The sequence below is a fragment of the Lycium barbarum genome, chromosome 9 (genome assembly GCF_019175385.1).
Source record: "Lycium barbarum isolate Lr01 chromosome 9, ASM1917538v2, whole genome shotgun sequence".
NCBI lineage: Eukaryota > Viridiplantae > Streptophyta > Magnoliopsida > Solanales > Solanaceae > Lycium > Lycium barbarum.
In genome coordinates this window covers 28,723,683-28,743,019 of record NC_083345.1, presented here as the reverse complement: position 1 = coordinate 28,743,019, position 19,337 = coordinate 28,723,683, and the positions used below count along the sequence as shown (strand labels likewise).

Here is a 19,337-nt window from a genome sequence, read left to right as displayed (position 1 = left end):
CTTTTTCCAAGGGTGACCTTTGAATTTTTATTTTTTTTTATTTTTTTTAGGATTAATTTTTTTTTCTAGGAGTAGTAAAGGAGAGAAGACAGACCCTTTTGACTTGATTGATACTACCATATTTGGGCCTGAGCTTGAGTAATACTTTCCTGTGAGTGCTTGAGTAATGAAAAAAAATTGCAAACTTTCTGATACCTAGCTCATGGTAGTGACTCCGTATATAGCTTATTCTTATTTTGTAGTTTGTCGTGATCCTATCTGTCCTAGAGTAGAATTGATCCATCTTGATTGAAACTTGTGCCATGTGAGGTGAGGATTTCTTGCATATATTCCATATTTTGCATCTTAGTCTAGAACTTGCCCAGCATGTTATTGAAGCGAAATTAAAGTGTTGCTCTATCTGGAAGATGATGATAGGCTTTCTTTGATATGTTTTGTGAATTTTATCCTTTTCAGAAATTATATCACTAGTTTAGCCCTTTGAGCTTGTAGTCTTTCGTTTGTTAGCCGTATTTTTGGCTTGATCCTTTTGTTTGAATCCCTAGTTTTTGCACCCTGAGCACTGTAGCGTAGACAGTGATGTAATTGTTAAATCTGAAGAAATGGATGGTCAAGTGAAAAATGGTGACTATGATAGCTGCAAAGTGATGAAAAAGCCCTCTTAGAAAGAATGTGAAAAAAAAAAAAAAAGTGGAAGGTTGCTTGAAAAAAAAATTGAAACGTTCTTAATATGAGGGAAATACTTGTGAAATAATTGATGAAAAGAGGGCTGAAAAATAAAGTTAAGAGATGAAAAATAATGGGTGATAAAGTCTAAAAGTGTAAAGTGATTGGGGAAGTGTAAGTCACTATTATATAATTTTCCTACCCGTCCCCTAGCCAACATTACAACCCGTTAAAGCCCTATTTGATTCTTTAATTAGTAGAGATGTACATAATGGAAAACTCTATGGTTCTTTGTGCATGCTTGTGAATTTCTTTGTGAGTGCGGGAGTGGTGCTTTGATGCTATGTTCTTAAATTACATTCGATTCTTTGATTTGAGTGTGTGGACAATTTCTTCTTGTGAGGACACTTGTTTCATGATAGATAGGTGATGTTCTTAGATTTCTTTAACAGAATAAGTGAGTGAGCTTAAATTTGATGAGTTAGAGTCCGTTTTTTAGGTTAGGAGGTTAGAAGTTCGTTGTTTACTTGAGTTGACTTGTATATCTTGCATGATGATCAGGAAATGTATATATTTGTTGAGTTGAGTTGCTATAGGGCCTAATTGTTGGTATCAACCAAAGTGGTGGTGTTCCTAGGCCTGAGTTATTGAGAGCGGTTGTAGGAGTTTAATTGTGGGGTGGTGATGTTCGGTCTAAAATGCATATATTTACTCATTGTTTGCCTCATATTTTAGTACTTTTAATTGTTTTTTGAGTATTAATTATATTGAATTGTGCTTAATATTATATATTTATAATGTAAGAATAAAGCGATGTGAAATTGAAGAGATTTGGAGCAAAATTGAATAAAAAGCGGAAGAAAAATAAAAAGAAAAAGAGGAGGAGACAAGATGGGGGCCACCAAGGTGACCTTTCCCCCAATGAGACTACAAAACAAGAAGAAAAGAAATGAAAAGAATTGAGAAAGAGGAGTACGTACCTGGCAGAATCATGCGCCACACAGGCGACGCACTGTTGTCGCGCACAAATGTGCTCTCTGAATATATATTGGCTGTGCGCGTGGGCAGGTTGTGCAGTCCGCTATATTTTCCCCGGCTCGAGCTAGATTTGATTTTTAAAAAGTTCAAGCCTTTTGGTACACTATAAATACATATTTTACAGGTTTTTACATAACTTTTGACTTAGAGAGAGCTTGGAGCCACCGTAGAGGCCGTAGTTACATTTTTATTCAGATGATTCCACATAGACATCTAGGGATAGGGAATTTCCATGCGTAATAAGAATAAATAGAGTTTGTGCGATATAATCGTTTCACTAATGATGATAGGAATATACTCTTTAGCCTTGCTTTGTTGAATACGGAGAAGTAAATGCGTTCTTATTACCTCTAGCGATCATAGGAATATAGGCGTTATAATAGCATTTACGGGCTTATGAGCAATTCGAAAGATATTCATAAAGTTAACACCAACCCGTCAACTAGTAACCCATAGGTAGAACGATTTGAAGAGTCAACTGGATTGTTAGTGGTCATAGCCCTAAATCTATCTCTTCTCCGATAAAAATTCGCTCTTTCTTGATTGAAGTTCATTATTTGCTTTATTTATTTTTTTAGTTAGTTTATAAATATAAATTTGAATTTTATTTCGTGGTTAGATAATTAGCATTAGTTTAATTTAGTAAATAGTTAATCTTAAGTCCGTGTGGGTATGATATCTGGACTTTAAATCCTATATTACTTGTATGACCACGTATACTTGCGTGTGCGTTTAGGAGCGACAAAAGGAATATGGAACAAGATTTGAAAAAAAAAAATTGGAAGAGGAGCGTGCACACATGAGAAGAGAATTTGACAAGATGTTCCAAGAACAAATGGCTGCTTTCATGACTAGAATCCAACAGGTACTTGCTCTTGTTCCTTCTTAACAAGTTTTCTCCTTTCATTGACAATTCTTCTTTCTTACTTTTGAAAATTATTTTGTGTCTTGCTCCATATAAGTTGTTGGCTAGTTCCTCTAAATCTGGTTTTCTAGCAGAATTTTGTATTTTGATGCTACTAAAATTCGGTTGCAATTTCAAGTTGTTCATTTTAGAAGTTATGCTCCTTCTTCTTGTCCTTTCCAGTGTTTTAATGCGTTGGTTTAGTAAAAGAGGGAGCATTTTTGCCTGTATTTTGTTAAAATGATCTTTTTCCTGAAAGTTATTAATTTCGAGTTTTAGCACTAAGTATGACATTGATGTTTTGGATATTTCCTGAAAGAATTAATGCTTTTGGACCAGTTCTAATGGTTGAGCTTAACGAGCAACTTCTACTGAGCCATGTAATTTTGGGTTGTAGGAAATCAGAGAGAAAGGACTTAACGGCATTTATTTAAAATATAGGACCAATAGATTGTAGCCCTTAGATTCCTTTTGACGACTTTACTAGAAGTAACTTGAGGTCATTTCACTTGAGGGGATTCAGACCCGATAGGAAGGACTAAGGTATTCAACTAAGTAATCTAATATTTATATCAAAATAATTGCTAATAAAACAAGTATTCTTACCTTCCGTGCAGATTCCTCACTAAAAAGCCAGCTAATGGTTTCAAAGGATAGAAACATTAAGCATCGTTTTTTATAGCTCTCTAAATCATCCACTACTTTTAGAGATAAGTAGGAACTAAGGGTGAACAAAATCAAACCTTAAACCGCATCAAACCAAGTCAAATTGGAGGGGGGGGGGGGGGGGGGGGGGCGACTAGTGGTTTGATTTTATTTGGCTTGGTATTTAAAAGAAAACTCGACTATAAGTGGTTTGGTTTGGTCTTAACTGAAAAAAGTTAAATCGAGATCAAACCAACCCGAAATTATATACTAGTTGTATGAAGTTTTTTAATTAACCAATATTTCTTATATTTACTTGATATAATATCAATTGTGATGGTCTAGATGATCTAGAATATTACTGTAATGTAGTTTGTAGTTTTGCCATATTCTAATTTGTCTCTAATGCTATTGGGAGGGGGTGGATTTAAGTGTGGAATTTCTCTAGCGATTATTACTAATTGAGGTTATTTTCTAGCAATTACCCTTGCCATATTTTTTTAGCAATTACATTAAATTTAAGTGGTGAAATTGATGGCAAGCAGAAGCATACCAACTTGATCTCATGGTTGCCTTTTATGTCTAGTGATATGAATAGCATAAATTCTGAAAACTCATATGCATGAGAGGCATCATTCACAGTTGTTATACCCTATTTTAACCTAAGTCAAAATAGTTTATCATTCCGGTAATTTCGGGGTTATTTAAAGTTAAGAGTCGCCATCTAATTATTTACGGTGAATTAGGGCACCTAAAGTTTATTAAAGTAGTCATCTAAAGTCGATTTTATTTTAAAGTCTACGAAACCAAATGATTCTAGGTACGGGTTCAACTAACCTAGAGGGAAGGTATTAGGCATCTTCTAAATTCCATTACTAATGGTTAATCCGACCGGACTCAAATTTAATTAGGCTAAGAATGTAGATATAATATTTTATAATATTTAAGAAAATATCTTTTAAGTGTTGCTAAGGTTTTAGAGAAAAATAATGTTATTAAGACTAAGACTTGTAGAAAAGTATAATAATATGCATGAAAGAAGGCTCTAAATGCGATTCTAAAGTGGGGTTTATGAAAGATTTATTAGTTCAATATAGACCATACCAAGGTTGTTTTAACAAGTGCATAAAGTGGGGTTTATGAAAGATTTATTAGTTCAATATAGACCATACCAAGGTTGTTTTAACAAGTGCATATTTCAAGTTTTGAAAGAGGGCTAAAGTGATGTAATAATGTATAAACTAATTGGTTAATTATAAAACAAGAGGGAATTAGTAGCTAAAAGTGAAAGTCGTGACTAACTTTACATTTAAGTCCATTTGACGTTATAAAAAATGTGATGTGGAGTTTAAATAATTTTATCCTTTGATTCAAGAATCAAGAATGCACAGCAAAGTGATGAATACTTTAAAATCTTGTTTTGTGTAGAAAACCAACTTCCGTGTTGAATTATTCATTTAAACTTCATTAAAGTTATCCAGCATGCCAAGTTAGACCCAAAAAAAAAAAAAAAAAACTTGCACTTTGAAAACGGCTTCATATCTCCTGGACCAAACACCTCAAATAAAATCCTTCGAACCTAAGAAGAAGAAGCTAAAACAAGTATGTATTATATTGAATCGCTGATATAGTTAACTCCTCTAACTGGTTCAGCTACATAAACTACATTTTAACCTTAAATATGATACTATGTGAGCAGAGTGGATCAACTAAACTATTTAACACAACAAGTTTGGATAAGGCCAATAAATAATTAAAAGGCTAAAACAGAAAGATAAGAAGCCATTTGTATAGGCCTCCTGAAATCAAGAATTGTGGCTGTTAAGTTGTGATATGGACATGGGTTTGAACACGAGATGGAATGCAGTAGTAGTCGATGTCGTCAACGTCTCACGGCGAGACTTGCTTGGACAGTGAGAGTCTTTTACAAAGACTCCATTTGCTCCCAAAGTGTACATGTAAACAAAGAAAAAAATGAAGGAATTAGTAAAGGGAAATTTAATTCTCGACGAGTAAAATATTTAAGCATCTCTTCACTTCCAAGTAAAATTTATCATGTGGCCAAGGAAAGATGGATTTCATATATTTTCTACAATCATATACTTGCAGTGAAACAGAAACCCATAAGACCAAACTAAGTACACGTCTACTTCATTTCATCGCATAAGCATCTTTACGGCTTTGAGGTCTATCCTGGACCACAAATTTTCATGGAGGAACCAACTAAATCCTGCCTTCATAACCTAAGATGTGTTCCTGATATTCCCCCGTCCTTAAATATTTTAAGTTAAAATTTGACTACTATAATGTTTCAACCTTCTGCATGAGAATAAATAGCCGATTATGTCATTTAAAATGTTCCACAACGATAATGAACAAGAGCGAGAATTAGAGATTGCAATAACAGTTGGCTGTACAGAGTGGAAATTAAACTTAAAGAAAAGAGTAGCTAACGGCTAATTGGCAAGCTTGAATGCTATGTCTCTTCTTCTTTGAGAAGGCAGGTGAGCATGAAATCAATCCTTCACTCAAACTCAAACCAAATAGAGTCAAAACCAACACACGAGGATTCAGATATATGAAATGAAGGTAAGGATATGTTTCGGTTTTTCTGATAAAAGGGAAGCAAAGTGTATGTCGAACATGTTCATCTCATAATGCTATATGTAAACTATTTCAACTGCTCAGTAACCAGAATAAATCATGTTTCAAACTTCAAAAGCTCATCCACAACAACAAAGGCTGTCTATTTATTCCTCTTTTCAGTTTTATAAAACTTATCCCATGGTCTGATCCGACAAGATGAAGGGGTTAATATTACCACACAGTTTAAACAAGTTTTTAAAAAATCTCTCATAACTGAGTTTCATCTTTAGTCGTTCAAAGGTACACAAAAATTAAAATCATATAAGAGGAACTTAGAGAGCTTAGCTTAAACCTAGAGACATATAGGAACAGTTTTAACTCATTATCAAACAGCTTGAACACATTTTAACAAATTGGACGACGCTGATCATACACACTATTCTGATTTCAAGTTCATGGAAAACTATCGGCGTACCTTTCATCTTTGCACATAAATCAGACATCAGGATTAAATTAGGCCATTCATCGGCTACAGCAGCTACACGAAATAAGAAATGCAAACATGCTTTTTTGAATCACGATCTGGTCACAACAAGACATTAAGACATAATTTCTCTATGCTAATAGAATTTTAACAAGACAACGAATCGAAATGGCATCAGATTTTACCTGTTCGTGGTGCAGTGAAGTGGGACGTCAAAGCCTCGAATCTACTCTCGTATTGACAGATTCGACACTCGAGTCAAAATTAAAGTGCCTCTGTCGTAATTGAAATGCTTTTGCCTAACAGCGACGAAAGTTAATGAATCATCAAGCATTTAATCTTTCGTCACGATTCTCGTATTTCAACAAAAATGTTTTCATATTTTTAAAGTTCAAAACCAGATTGAAAAAAAAAAAAAAGGAAAACTCAAGACTATTTTTTGGTATTTTCAGAGAATTCTCGTTGCTAAAAAAAAACCTCAAATCAGTGTTCAATCCCCAATCCCGTGTTTAAAAAAAAAAAAAAAAATCCCCCCTTCGGCTGAAAACTCAGTCATTTTATAGGTGTAAAAATTAAGTCTAGGGTTTCGATTTGGGCGGGATTTTGAAAGTGAGATAGCCGTTTGAATGTAGGGTCACGGGTTGAAATGCTTCTCGTTTTTCTCTGTATAAAATCAGATTTCAAAAACAACAGCTTGGTCTCTTGTGTTGACCATAGCTACTAGCACGAAAAAGGGGCGGCAAATATCTGCCAAGGCTAAAGGGAAGCTGTGTCTTTGCTAGAAATGGAGGAAGACGACGAGAAAGAGAGCGGAGGGAAAGAGAAAGAAGAGAGAAGGGGTCCGGAGCTGTGCGTATTGCACGAAAATGGAGTGTCCAAATTCTATGATGTTGAAAGGGGACTGCGTTTTTGCTGAATAGGGATGAGAGAGGGAGGAACTGATCGTGGAGAGTGAAGGAGAAAGAGATGAAGTGCGGCGTGAAGGGGAAAGAATGAAACCCTACTGGTTTCATCTTTTGTTATGGAATGGGTCGGATCGGGTTGGCGGGTCGTGGGCTGAGGAGTTGAATTGTTGGGCTGGTCTGTTAGGTGTTGCAGTGGGCTGGATCGGGTAATTAAATAAGTGGGCTGGTCGGGTAAGTGGAAAGGGTAATGGGCTGGTGAGTGGGTAAGCTGTTGAAGGGTGGTCTGTTGGGCTGATAGTATCCGAAAATATTTGTTTGATTGGGCTTGTATTTGGCTGAATTTCATAGCCTTTTTCTCCCTCAAATTAATTCCTTTATGGGCTTCTTGGTGATTAACTTATATATATATATATATAATGATGATAATTAGTGATTAATATATAGAAAATAAAGGACTTAGTAAAGTATAATTAATTTAACGAGCACAAAAATCCGAAAATAAAATGACGACGAACCACTTTGGAATTTGTGACAAAGTAATGCTAATAACGTTAATAGTAAAATAGTGAAAATTAATAATAGTGAAATAAAGTGTTTAGCTCGACAATAAATAAATTGGAATAAAGGAAGGACAAAATTGGGTGTCAACAACAGTTTGATGAAAATTGCATGCTTTTCCAGTGTATTCCTTGTACTAGCAATTTTGGGAACTTACAGAAGTTATGGTCTGGTATCAATATTGAAAGGATGAATTTACATTATTATGTAATGTGGTAAAGCTTTAATATGGTTCTCATCCATAGCCTACACACCCTAGAGTTCTCTAATTATGGCCTTGTAATACTGCAATTGAATGCACAAATTGAACACATTGATTTGAAAGAGAAAAACCAAGTGAGCAGTGACGCTAGTGAAAGCATTGAAAACAAATGACTTGTGCAGCCTCATAGACCATCTTGACTTCTGTTTGGAACAAATGAGGCTCCTTTTTTCACGATCAACTACAATGTAGGGATTATGTTACACTATTCAAAACAAAAGACCAGTGCAACCTCGTAGACCCGGCCTATGTACACCCCTAGTAGGAACTGATGTATATGTGCAGGTTTAGACTTTTTAGACCTTGTAACTCAATCATGATATTTGATATTAAACCTTCAATTTTGATGTTTATTGCATGGATATTAAAGCTATGATAAAAAATATATTGACATGACGGTATTTGTTGGGATTATGTTACATCATAGTTTGGCATAGATACTTTTTCAGTTTGGCTCATATTATCTTATACGTATTTCTTGGATTTGCTTTCCTTGGAACTGAGCTGCAACATGATACAGTTTTGGTAAATTAGATGACGTATGAACCTTTATCATTATAAAGAGTTGGAGCGATTATGTAGTTGATTTTTAGATTTTGATGTGCTCTTTGTCACTCCTTTTATTATTAGCGTTGGATTATGAGAACTTTAGTGATCCCGTGTTTTCTTAATAGCAGGGACAGGGTTCTTAAACATTAGGGCTTACCAAGGAGGAGCTTGAAGACGTGCAATGAAAGTTTTTGATCATATGTAATATGCATACAATGAAAGTTTTTGCTTTTTGAATCATATGTATATGCATACAATGAACCGAAGTACTATGTACGTAATACATATGCAGTTGACTTTTAAGTAATGAAAGTTTTTATAATATTCGGCTTGGGAATGCTTTTGTTGTTTGTTAAATGCTATTGGATACTTTTAGTAGCGGTATATTAATTTTAGACAATTCGATTGTCGATAGTAAATCTAATGATTTAATTATTTTGTAGTCATTTTATTGTTGCTAAAACCTTTTTTTATGCTTTTATGCTTTTCTTGAGCCGAGGGTCTTTCGGAAACAGCCGTCCTACCTTGGTAGGAGTAAGGTCTGCGTACACTCTACCCTCCCCAAACCCCACGATGTGGGATTTCACTGGGTTGTTGTTGTTGTTGTTGTTTATTGTTGCTAAAAGTTGTTCTTCAGCGGCAAGATAAATGTTGCCACAAATGTTAGTGGTTTTTGTGGCGACTGTCCTCGCTACTAAAAGTAATTTTTTAGTAGCAAGATGAAAGCTGCCACTGATAGTACATTGATTTTATGACGACAAGAGTCGCTACTAGTAGTAATATTTAGTAGCGAGGACAAACATTCCACTGATAGTCTACTGAGTTTTGTGGCGACCAAAGTCGCTACTAATATCACTTTTTAGTAGCGAGATAAAAGTTGCTGCTAATAGTTAATTTGTTATTGAGTCGCCACCAAAGGCTTTATTCCAGTGGCCACCAGGCCAATATCTGTGATGTAAAATATTTTTTTGTGGCATGCTTGCTTGCCGTTTGTGGCAATATATGTCGCTATAAATGTCTGCCTATTGTGGCGACTACCTATTGTCATCACAAAAAACCTTTAGTTATGGAAGTCCTACCAACGACGGAAAGTCGCTGCTATAGGTCATTAGTGGCAACTTATGGGGCTTTTGTGGAGGCAAATTTCTTGCAGTGCAAAGAGTTGTGAACGAAGATCTTTTGGAAAGATGTTTTGTAAAAACATCTGCGAAAAGCTTAACTGAAATATTTTTGTATAAATCTTTTAATATTTTTTCCGAGCTTTTCCACGGAGCTGGCGAAAAGAAAAGGTGAAATCGGTGGTGTTTGGAGTTTCTATAATGGTTTAGCTTGACAAGTCTTTTTTTTTTTTTCTGCCCCACTTTCTAGAAGCTCTCTTTTTTGCTTCCTTGGTGAATCAAACTTACGACCTATTATAAGTGGTTAGGTTGGAAGTGGAGGGTGCTTACCATATGAGCAGCCCCTCTTGTAATATAGTATTTATAGGAAATTAACAACCTGTTTGAATGAGCTGTATAACTTATGGCTTATTCTATAAGGCATAAGTTATGAATTCTAATTTTATGACTTTTGATTTATTTTGTTTTTTTGGCTTAAAAACTAAGGCTTAAAAATACTTTTTAATATTATCCAAATATCACAAAAATGTTTGGTGCTATTTTAATTTAAGAACACCTCAAGTAAGTCAATTCAAGCCGACTCTAAAATAACTATAAGTGAATTCTTGATGAACCTGTTGAGGATGATATTATTATTTATTATTTTCAAAAAAGAACAAAGAAGTTATTTAGAACCACTAACATTTAGCGGATCAAGCGGGCTATAGTTATAGCGTGTTTCAGTTACTTGGACGACTACAATTTTGTGACATCCAAGTTTAGAGGCCCAATTTAATCCTTGTTTGCGTTGGGTCATTTGCACGATATTCCTTCAAAGGCACTGGTCTTTAATTTATGTCCCTCAAATTGATGGTCTTTAATTTTGATCATTCGCCTAATATCATGAGGTTTGGGTTTCTAACCTCCGCTCAGTCAAAAAAAAAAAATCGCAAGACAGAGTTTCGTAGCAAAGTTAGGCCTCAGGCAGAGTTTCAAACTCTCTCTTAAGGCTGAGTTTGCAAAACTCTGCCTTGCAAATTCAAGCCTCTGCCTTGTGAAATTCCTTTTTTTTTTTTATTGAGCTGAAGTTCGAATCCAGAACCTCAGGATATTAGGCGAAGGGCAAAAATTAAAGAACACCAATTTGAGGGGAAAAAAATGAAAGATCGGTGCCTTTGAAGGCCAATCCACACAAAAAAATGGTTTGCGTTTGACTCAGAAGTATTAAAGCCCACAATAATCCATGTCTAAAGCCAACATATAGATTTAGGCGCTAGAAAGCATTTCTAGGGGTGTTCCCGGAAAACCAAAAATTCAACTCAAATCGAATCAAATCGAAGAAGAAAAAAAAATCGACACTTTTTGGTTTGATCCGATTTTGATTTCTATATACTTTTTATAGAAAAAGTTTGAAATTTTACAATATTAATCTTTTGCACTCTTGATTCATAATCTATGTGTTTGCCTTTATAGTAATCCAGTTTTTGTATTTACTTTCTAGTTTGATTTGTTATTTTTATTTTGATATTTCGAAGAATCTATTTCTTCTTCAAAATAACTTGTTTTTTAGTCCTTTAATTATTCATCAAGATATCTTGATATATCATAACTAGATCTTTAATTTTTTGTACAAAAACAAATTCATTGTAAAAACTTTTTTTTTAATGTTCCTTGAAAATGGCTAAATTCTTAGATGATGCATACATAGTTTTAGAGAAAGTACATATATAACTTTATTCGGTGTATATTTCCTTCTTTTCTCAAATAGGAGTAAATGATTTGGTAGTATTATGCTAGAAAATAATCAATTTAATATGTGATTGAACGTATATTGTCATATATATAAATAAAAACCGACAAAAAATCGAAAAACTCGACAAAATCGACAAAAACCGAAGTGACGAAAAAAGCGATTTAATTGATTTGGTTTGATTCTAACATTTGAAAAACCGACTAAGTTGATTTGGTCATCTTTTAGAGGATAACCAGCTCAAACCGAACCATGAACACGACTAATTTTAACTAAGGGCTTTCAACATATTTGGCCGCTTTGTCAAAATAATTATAATTGCCAATTAATAGATAAAAGAAATACATGCTAATTATATATATATATATATATATATATATATATATATATATATATATATATGTGTGTGTGTATGTTATATATATTATAAACCAAAAATATGCATTTGCCGGCTTCGTTGGGCAGTTATACAGTGTAAAAATTTCTTTAAGTAATTAGCTAACTATTGTAAACTTGTTTTCAGGCGATAGATTGTTTACTAATTTTATGATTAGGTAGCAGTAAATAACAATATGCGGCAGGCCAAACATGTAAAATCCACTTTTTTACAGGTAAGAAACATGTATCGTTACGTAAAAGGCGATTCTAGGAGCTCTCAAACGTCAAAGCAAGTTACAATTTGGATAATCAAATGATCCTTTCTTTAATAACGACATTTTCAAATGTTTTGAATTGTTAATTATTGCGGTTTATAATAAATATTTTATAAATTTTATTTTAAAAAATTAAAAATTCTGTATACGAATTAACATCGACAGTTGATAAATTTGACTGTCATACACTGAATCATCAGATCTCATAAAGTGGAATGGAGGAAGTAATTTTAAAAAAATATATACACAGATATATACCCGTGAGTTAATGGTTTTGCAATTTCAAGACCCCATGTGATTGTACTTCTACTAGTAGCATTGGTAGACTCTGTGCTAAACCAGTAGCTAGGAATGTAAGCCTTTCACCAAAACAAACATATCGTAAGAAAGAACACAATATGCATTCACAAATACTTACTTAAGTGACCTTCACTGCATATCTCAACTCTGACAAGTGAGTCTAGTACCAGTTTTTGTATTTATTACAAACACACGCTATCACACCTTCGGAAATTAGTTGTGGGGAGTTAAACGATAACACAGCATAATAATCACCGGCCTCCAAAATTAAACTATTACTAGTTACGACAAGACATACGGCTTTGGTTTTCATTTTATGTGGCGATATTTGACTAAATATGGAATTTATAAAAGAGATACTTTTCTAAAAATGGGTTTACTCTCTTCGTTTCAATTTATTTAGCTTTTGACTTGGCACGAAGTTTTAAAAAGGTAAAAAACATTTTTAAATTTTATGGTCTTAAATTAAAGTTAATGTAATAAAATGTTCTTTAAAGTCATGTTGAAAGTTGAAATTAAAGAGATGTCAAAAAAAGAAAATAACCATTTATTTTTAAACGGACTAAATAAAAAAGTACCCCCTCTGTCCCAATTTATGCGATATAGTTTGACTGGGCACGAAGTTCAAGAAATAAAAGCACACTTTTGAATCTTGTGGTCTAAAATAAGTCAAAGATATTTGTGTGGTTTAGATCATCTCGCAAAGCGTAAAAGATAAAGTTTAAAGTTAAATTGTTGCCAAATAAGGAAATGTATCATTCTTTTTGGGACAGACTAAAAAGGAAGTGTATCACATAAATTGGGACAAAGAAAGTAAGACAAATAAATTGAAACAGAGGGAATATTAAACATGCCATGAGATTTGGTGATTACAAGTTGTAGTAATTGTTCGTAAATACTTGTTAGTGCCTCGCGGTTTTTAATCCTTTAAGAGATGTAGAACTTATTATCCATGCAAACCCTAGCCATCATATTATGACAGAAAACATGTTATAATCAGAGTTTAGGAGTAGAACATGTTAATGAATCAATGGACTCATCAACACCCCTTATGGGTGGACCTGACCCAATAATTATTTACAACAAAATCATTTCATTCAGTTTATTGCATATTTTTTGTAGCATATGCCATTCTTTTTTAAATTGACAGTAAAAAAAATGTCATACAAAATAATACGATCAGAATAATTATTATTTTCACCTATGTGAATGGTTTAAACTTTTCAATGCAAATAATTTTATTATTACAGGGGTTGATCAATTTGCGCTCAACTCGATTGTTTTATTTAATATTCTTTTATCAATACAAGTACTGGAAAATTGTATCCGCTAAAATTAAGATATATGAAAGAAATTACTTAGAGCCCGTTTGGATTGGCTTATAAGTTGGCTTATAAGCTGTTTTCAGCTTTTTTGAGTGTTTGGCTGGCCAGATTAAAGTCATTTTATGCTTAAAATAAGCTCAAAAAAATAATTGGACCCATTTGACTTAGTTTATCTAAAGCAGCTTATAAGCTGAAAACAGCTTATAAGCCAAAAAAAATAAGTTGGACTACCCCAACTTATTTTTTTCAGCTTATAAGCTGCAAACAGCTTTAAGCTGTAAGCCAATCCAAACGGGCTCTTAGACAATTTACTTTTTTTCATGAATTTGAAGTGATGTTGTGTGATTGTTTTTTATTTAGAGACGATACTGCAGAATATGACAAGTGGACAGTAAGAGAAATTATAGGTTGACCAAAGTAGAAATATTTGTAGTGTTGTGGTAATTGACAAAGGGGAATCGTAGAGTCTAGTGTCTGCGTCAATGATGCTCGCTCGTGTGCAAAACGTTATTAGTGACGATATGGAGTGACTGAACTGAGTCAGTCACTGATTCGTAAAAGAATCAGAGTACGTACGAGCCTTTTAGACTAGTTGCTCTCAACATATCTCATCACTCATCACACACGTCTGACGTTTCTACTTGCTTAACAAGATATCCAACCCTTTATTAACCTTCTAAACTCTTGCAGTATTGAGTAAATATTACTACCTCCATTTCAAATTATTTATGGTTTTTATTTTTATTTTATACGCTCCTTAAAAAATACTAATTAAAATGAGTATTTGACTAACTTTAATCTTATTTATCTCTAAGTTACAATTTCTCTCTATTAAATGTTTATTTTAATTATGTGTCATCTCCATTAATGACAAAATTCTACTAAGGATAAAACGGAAGAAAAAAATTGATTGTGCCTTAAACTTCTAAAACGACAAAGAAGTTGAGACAACTATATTTTAGTAATCACGACAAATAATTTGAGACGGAGAGAGCACTAAAATTTTGCACTATTGAGTAAAAACTACTTTCTCCATTCCAATTTAGTAATGGTATTTGATTTGACATTAAAATTAAAAATTAAAAGAATTTTTTAAAAATTCGTGATCTTTAGTGGCTGTAAATTATCTCATTAAGAATAAAATGAAAAACTTAAAATTAAATTGTTACTAATTATAAAAAGATGTATTGCCATGTCATTCTTTTTTTTTCTTGGACTGACGAAATAAAATAGTATCATATAAATTGAGATTGAGATAGAGGGAATCTCTTTTCGTTTCAGTTGATACATGACACAGTGTTCTTTATATTTTGTTTCATAAAAGAATAATACACTTTTAAATTTAAAAATAATTAATTTTATTTCTAATGAAAAAAAAAATTATAGTCACACAAATGTTATGACAAATTTAAAACACGGGGCTGATATTTGGCACAAATATCTATATTTCGTGTCATTTCCCCTCGGTTTCGTAGTACTTTCATCGTACCTTTGCATTGGATTTGGTATATTTGAGCTTATGTTGAGGTATTTGTGTTGTTCAGGTCCCACAAGGAAGATTGGATGAATCCCGAGCAGTTTGGCGAAGATTTAGAAAAGTTCGCGCGGAACTGAAGAGGCTCGCGATGGGCTAGCATCACTGCCCAAGAGCTGGTGTACTTAGTGAAAGAAGAGGAAGAACTGGGCAAACCTGCGGAACCCTCGCGTCGCAGGGGTGCCGCACTCAGAACGGCCCTCTAACAGAATTTTGCTCATCCACGGCTCCCTCGCTATGCAGGGGTGCCACACGTCGGCTGTTTTCGTGTTTTGATCGACATTTGAATTTTATTATTTTAGCTTTTAACCTAGACTATAAATACATGTTTTGTAAGTTATGAATGGTGTGTTGGGATTCTCTTAAGACTTGTAAGCTGTCGTTCTTATTCTCTCTCTTATGTTTTATTTTATTTTCTTCAGTCAACCCTATATTACTCATGAATTCTTGTTCTTCATCTCAAATCATGAGTAGCTAAGTTCTTTTATTCTAGGGTTGTGGCAAAGATATGATAGTTGGTTTGACGATAATTATTATCTATTAAATTTTCATCTTTTGAGTTGCTTATTTATTCTTGTGTTTAATTGTTTAATTACTTGATCACTAATTAGACACTATCTGTGGTGCGTGAGTTGGACTTGACAGAGGGCATTCAAGTACGTAATAAGAATAAATAGAGTTTGCTCGATTTAATCAATTCGCTACTGGGGATAGACATATATCCTTTAGCCTTACTTAGTTGGATACGGAGATATAAATGGGTTCCTGTTACTTCTTGCGATCATAGAAATATAGACGTTAAGAGTAGCATCTATAGGCTTGTGAGTAGTTCGAAAGAATATCATAAAGTTAACATCAACTCATCAACTAGTAACCCAAGAAATAAGATAGGTAGAATTGTCTGAAGACTAACTGGATTGTCGAAAGTCATGACCCTGGAACTCTTTCTCATCTGATAAACCTTACAGTCTTCGTCACCATTATCTCAGCCACAAAATACTCATATTTATTTGTTACTTTTAGTCATATTTTAGTTACAACAAACATCTTGATTTTCACCTTCTTGAATAGTTACGACGGAATTTGAATTAGTTGAACATTATAAAATCTAAGTTTCTATGGGTACGATAACTGAACTTTAATCCTATATTACTTGTACGACCGCATGTACTTACGTGTGCGTTTGGGAGCAACAAGTTTTTGGCGCCTTTGCCGGGGACTTAGAAAATTACTGTTTTTCTAGTTTGAATTTTAAATTTCTATTCAAGTTTTTACTCTGGTTCTTTGGTTGACTTGTGCTCCTTAGGTGAATTCTCTCGTTTATCCCAAATACTCGAAGTCAAGGAAAAGCTTAGCTGACTTTGACCCAGAAATTGAACGGACGTTACACAAGAGAAAAAGCTGGCAAACAACCAGCTTAATCTCGAGTTGGTTGACAACATCGAAGTTGAGAACAGGGTAGTTGAATGAGTTGCTGAAAGAGTTATTGAGATGGCACAACAAAACTGATTTCCAGTGCCAGATTTTGCTAGACCTAGTCTGGCGAATGCTGCTAAGGCTATCGTAAAGCCTGATATCAATGGAAACTTTGAGCTGAAAGAAGGACTAGTGTGGCTGGTGCATAATGCGTGCCAGCATATGGGCAAACCTCATCAAGACCCGCAAAAGCACTTGATGACATTCGTGGAGTTGAGCGAAATTTTTTAATATCATGTCTCCGATGATTATGTGAAGTTAACCTTGTTTCCATTCTCATTGATTGGTGAAGCAAGGTATTGGTTGCAGAATCTTCCTGCAGGATCTATTACTTCGTGGCAGATATTATCAAGCAAATTCATCGAGAAATTCTTTTCATCTAGGAAAACGAAGGAACTGAGAGGAAAAATTTCCAACTTCACTCAGAAAGACTCTGAATCTCTACCACAAGCTTGGGAGAGGTACAAAGGTTATTTATGAGATTATCCACATCACATGCAGCCGAAGGAGATCATTGGGCACTATTTTGTGGAAGGGTTAAGGCATGATTCGAGATATATATGCTTTTGACAAGATCTGTCCCTGGGCTAAAGCATTATATATCTAATGTCTGAAGGTACTCAAGAGTACCAAGAAACAAGCCGCTCCGTGATGCCACAGAAAATCGCTGGGGTACTTCTGTTAGATAATGTTGCAGCTATTCATGCAAATATTGGGACACTTTGTAATGTTATTACAAGGGCGTTTCTGAATGTCTAACAGGTCCGACCAGTTCAACATATTCAGCAAGCAACATACGAATGTTGTAGTGAGAGTCATGATTATTCTAATTGTCCTATGAATCCAGAAACAATTTATTATGTGGGGCAGCACAATCGTGGTGGTGGAAATCAGGGAAATTACTTCGGAAATAATTATAATCCTCACTTTGAGAAGAAAAACTTTCACAAGCAGAACAATTATTAGAAGCCTCAGGCTCAGCAAACTAGCAACAATACTATGGAAGATATGATGAAGCAATTATTGGCTCAACAGCAGGTGATGCAGCAGCAGAATCAGAAAGCTATGAGTGAGATGCAGTAGCAGAGTCAGAAAGTTATAAGTGAGATGCAGAAATCCATTCATGAGCTCGAACATCAAGTCAGGCAAATTGCTATAACTCAAAATGTCAGACCACAGGGTGCTCTTCCTAGTGATACCGAAAAGAATCCTAGAGAACCATGTAAAGTAGTTACCTTGAGGAATGGCAGAGAACTTGAAGAAGTGCCACCGAAGAAAAAAAAGAAGTCGGAAGCTGAACTTATTCCGCCAACAAAGCCGAAAGTCGCAGAGCAACAACCAAAGGTAGTGGCTAGGCCACCACCACCATTTCAACAGAGACTCCAGAAGCAAAAGGCAGATTCAGCTTGTATGAAATTTCTTGAAGTTTTGAAGCATGTACATATCAACATTTCTTTGGTGGAGCTCTTGCAAGAGGTTCCAAAATATGCTAAGTACATCAAGGATGTTATTGCAAATAAGAGGTGCTACGGTTCACATTTCGCGGGCGGGGTTAGCGCTCAGAAAGTTACTAAGAACTTGTTGGTGCTCTTTTGGACTTGTTTTGAAAAAGAGTCGCCACCTAATTTTTAGGAAATTAGGAAAATTGGGTTGAAGGATTTATTCAAATACAGTTAAAAAACCTTCTTAACCCAAAGTTCTAGGTAAGAGTTCTGGTGATCCCCTAGGGAAGGTGTTAGGCACCCTAGTATTAAGGATTCATACTATACGATTGACCTTCGAATTCCAGTGTGTGATTATTTGCTTAAAATGTTTACTTAGTGTTTATTTTCCGCGTTTATAAAAGGTTGTCATTGTTTGCATATCATTTAATTTTTGAGAAGAACTAAATATATTCCCTTTACATATAGGGTACTTTAGATTTGGATTTAGGATATCCGAATAGTAATAGCCTCCTCTTATATACAAGGATAGTGTATTTTTATTTGTAAAAAGTATATATATAAACGTGTTTTTGGATTTTGGAATATGTATATATATATGGGTGTATTTATATTCTTTGCTTAATCCCACACTTTTCCTGGGGTCGATCCGTATAATACGTCGGAACATCTTATTAGGAAAATTTTAAATTACGGACGCATTTAGCTTATATGAATGAATTTGAAAAAATGGTTTAACTCTTTATTATCCGTGTAAATGAATGAGAACTATTCTTATTAGCCTTTGCGCTATTGAGCTTTAAAACAACAAGTTTAAATAAAAGATATTCAGTGGGCTTTGGCCCAAGTCTTTTAATTTTACCTTTTTCTAAAACTAAGTGGGCCTCGACCCATTTTTATGTCGGACCTGGTCCTAGAATCATTTAGCTTGATATCAGTTTTAACCAAAACTTGCTTCATTTTGTAAAATATAATCCTTTGTTTGAAGAACTGATCAGGTTTAGAGAGAATGCCATTGTACTTGTGACTTTGAAATCTTTTTAGCTTTTCCATTCAGACTTACACCAAAATCGTTTTGTTATTCTTTTAAAATCTTGAAATCATTATACTTAAGCAGGGTTTTTTTTAAATCGTTTGGGGACTTAAAGTCTACTAAACGACAT

At 34.2% G+C, this 19,337-nt stretch overlaps 1 long non-coding RNA gene across 1 annotated transcript; it reads right to left on the bottom strand.

Moving 5' to 3' along the window:
- Nucleotides 1–4,847: 4,847 nt before the first annotated feature.
- On the bottom strand, nt 4,848–7,478 carry LOC132610857 (uncharacterized). Its single transcript, XR_009571334.1, has 2 exons — nt 6,509–7,478; nt 4,848–6,421 (listed from the first exon to the last, which is right to left on the bottom strand). It is a non-coding gene; the product is annotated as an uncharacterized LOC132610857 (long non-coding RNA).
- Nucleotides 7,479–19,337: the final 11,859 nt, after the last annotated feature.